The sequence below is a fragment of the Chiloscyllium plagiosum genome, unplaced genomic scaffold, assembly GCF_004010195.1.
Source record: "Chiloscyllium plagiosum isolate BGI_BamShark_2017 unplaced genomic scaffold, ASM401019v2 scaf_86789, whole genome shotgun sequence".
NCBI lineage: Eukaryota > Metazoa > Chordata > Chondrichthyes > Orectolobiformes > Hemiscylliidae > Chiloscyllium > Chiloscyllium plagiosum.
In genome coordinates, this window is record NW_025191708.1 from 1 (window position 1) to 3,569 (window position 3,569).

Genomic DNA, 3,569 nt, shown 5'->3' on the forward strand with positions numbered 1-3,569 from the left:
TAACTCTCTTTAATATCACATTTCCTGCAATAGTACATCATGTTATGTGTTCCCAGCATTTATTCCAACTGGCAAATTTTTTGTCGACTCGCTTAACTGGTCTATATCCTATCATATGCTCTGACGTCCTTAACTCTTGCCTCCCACCTATTTCTCTGTCATTTGCAAAGTTAGCTGTACAGTCAGTTCTGCGAAAACGTGTGTTTCTTCAACAAGAATTGGCTTTAACGATTTGAACAATTTAGACCATTACTTGTAGAACATGAACTTTGCTTACCTGAATTGGCTATAATGCAATTCCAGCCCCATTAGTTTAAATGATGTGGCTGTTGTGCGATTTTCTTGTAACACGAGCTCGCACAAGAACAGAACTATCCTGTTATATCAGAGCCAATTGTATTGTATTCACTTTTTTGTCATCCAAGTCATAAACATATGTTGTAGATAATTATTGCCCCAACACCGATCCAATTGGCACACATTATTTACTGGTTGCCATCCTGAAAATGTCTTGTTTATCCCACTGTCTTCTCTTCATTAGCCAATCCTCTATCCATGCTAATATACTAACTCTAACACCATGGGTTCTTAGCTAATTAAGCAGCCTAATATTTAGTATTTTATTAAATGCCTTCTAAAATCCAAAATATATCACATGCACCACTACTCCTTTAATTATTTTGCTGGTTACCTTCTCAAAGAGCTCTGGTCAGTTTGTCAGGCAGGATTTCCCTTGATGAAGCATCCTGACTCTGCTTGATCATACTATGTAAAATAAAGACATCATACCCCTACTACCCAGAGTTGCTCACTCGTTAGAGACAATTAGTGGTTTAACTTGAGGGTCACCATGCCTCAGGTGATAGGAGAGATTGAGAGGGAGAGTCCTTTGTGGTAACCTCAGCTGGTACAGGAATGGAACCCATCCTTTTGGCATTACTCTGCACTACCCACCAGCCATCCAGTCAACTGAACTTATCAACTCTGCCATATAATGTATTTCCAAGTGCTCAGCTGTTACATCCTTCATAATAGATTCTACCATTTTCCCAATAAGAGGTATTAGGCTAGCAGGCTTCTAGTTAACTTTTTGTCGACTACCCTTTATTATAAAAGGTGTTACATTGACAAGTTTCAAAAGCTCTGGGAAGTTTCCAGAATCCAAGGATTCCTGAAAGATTATGATCAGTGCTTCCACTATCTCTACAGCTTCTTCCTTTAATATGCCCGGATATGTCCCATCTGGTTGAGTGGTTCTCTTGGTCTTTAGCACCATGGTATCCCCAGCACCTTTTCTCAGTGATAGCTGTTGTATTTATTTTCTCTCCTTTTGGTCCTTACTTAGGTAATTTTGGAATGCTATTCCTGTCTTCTGTGAAGACTGGTGAAAAGAATTTATTCAACTCTTCTACCATTTCCTGACTTCTCATTATCTTACCTCATTCTGTCAGGGGCTATGTTCACTTTGGCTTCTCTCTTTTTTATACGTTTAAACAAGCTCTTGCTGTCTAATTTGATATTGCTTGCAAGTTTACCCTCCAAGTTAATTTTCTTTTTTTTTTGGTTGTCTTTTTGTGTATTTTAAAACTTTCCCAATTCTGTCACAAATGTTTGTCAGATTGTGTGTTTTGTCTTTCAATTTGATGCTATCCTTAACCTGCCCAGTTAATCACTGGCTTTATCCCCTTCCGTGAATCCTCCTTTCTGACTGGAATATAGTTTCTTATTAACCTATTTAGAGCTATGTTACACTTCAGGAGCAGATGGGACTTGAACTGGGCTGCCTAGCTCAGAGGGAGCAATACAAACACTGGACCACGAAAGACCCTCCTCATTGAAATACATCTTTGCTGTGAGCCATTAACTATTTTCTTTAAATGTGTGCTTTTGTCCCTTTTTAATTGTCTTTGCACCTAAACTGCTATCCCAGTCCACCCCAGCTGGCCTTGACCTCATACCTTTGCGATTACCCTTTTAATTAAGTCTAGCATGGGTGTTTCTGACCTAAGTCCCTCGATCTCGATTCTGCCATGTTATAGTCACTGCTTTCCATAACCTTCTAAGTTCCAGGGAATGTAACTCTAATTTATTTAGTCTTTAATAATTTATGGAAATTGCTACCTAAATGTGCTGAGTTCATGATGGCATCCCAACAATTTGATAAACTCTGAATTCTTTGTCATTTTAAAGTGATTGTCAAACAGTAAACTATGACTTTGTGAATAGAATACTGTATGGTATTATATGCTTGTAGTTTTCTCTAAGCAACATTGTGTATATGCATAGTTTGCACAATAATATACCAACTATTTTAAAAATGCAACTTTGTGAAATTTTTTATCTTTATGCAGATTAGCCAGGCATTTGCAGAAGGAAGTGCAGTCAACAACCAACTCTTCTGAACTCTCAGAGGACCAAAAGGTAAGTGTTGTAGAGTAATGTTAAAATATTAAATTGGAATATCTCTCTGGACATTCATGTAATATTAAAGGGTTAAACTGCACTGACTGAACATTCTGGAAGTGGGTGGGGATGACTCCCACTCCAATTAGACAGTCATTTGCTACTACTCCCCTACTATTATTAACTTAAACAATCATTTAGCCCCTTCCGTTCAGAAATACTTTCATAGTCATCCCCTATGCAATCACGTTTGCTTGCTTGAGCATCCCCAATGCCGAAGCCTATCATACCTATGTTGTCTGGGGAAGTAGTGGAGCCAGAACTCATTTGCAGGTCCACCCCAAAGCTAGGACACATCACACCTATATTGTCTTGGGGAATCACTGAATCACTGCATTCAGATGCACTCAGGATTTAGGGCATTTACATTTACATGATCTCCAAGGATGACCTCATCCTACCATTGTATCTGGGGTAACATGTGACTGTGACAGAGTGGCTGGGGGTTGTCTTGAGTGGCACGTGACTGTGGAGGAGTGGCCAGAGTATCTGTGAGCATTACTAACTGACGTGTATAAAGGGGATGTTTTCTTTGTTCAGGGGCCTCTGACTTGACTTCGCACGCCAGCGAAGAGGGTCAAAGGGGTCACCTCGCTTGTATAGGCTTTTATAAACTTGAACTGTTTGCAGACGTTGGCGTGTGCAAATTGCATCTCGAGTGATACATCAGGAAAAGAACCTAACAGTGAGCACTCAGAAATCTTAGTGCTCATTATTCAGACCTCCTGGTTTCTGGTTTCATTAGTTTATTCTAAGCATGCAGAAGTAAATTTGATAGTCAGTGCTGCAATTGCAAATCTTACGAATTTACTAAAAAATAAACTGACAACTAAAATTTTGAAGGACAACATTTCTTGCAAGACTTGAATTTTCAAAGAGCGCAGTATGTTCTCTTGCACTCTAGTGTTAATGGAATAACAAATCTGACAGAAATATTAGTAAGACTGTACAGGATTCAGAGACAATTGGTTAATGATGAATAAAGGTAATGTTTCTTTTGTTTAGGTTTATAATCTGATCTTCTGCCCTTTGCTGAAATAAATCTATTTTTGCAGCAATTTAGGAGAGTGGGAATTAGGAATATGCAATAAATGCTAGCCTAGACT

At 38.7% G+C, this 3,569-nt stretch overlaps 1 long non-coding RNA gene across 1 annotated transcript; it reads left to right on the top strand.

Moving 5' to 3' along the window:
* The first annotated feature begins 13 nt into the window (after positions 1 to 13).
* Positions 14 to 2,421, top strand: LOC122545705. The gene is made up of 2 exons (XR_006310581.1): positions 14 to 1,852; positions 2,352 to 2,421. It is a non-coding gene; the product is annotated as an uncharacterized LOC122545705 (long non-coding RNA).
* The last annotated feature ends 1,148 nt before the right edge of the window (positions 2,422 to 3,569 follow it).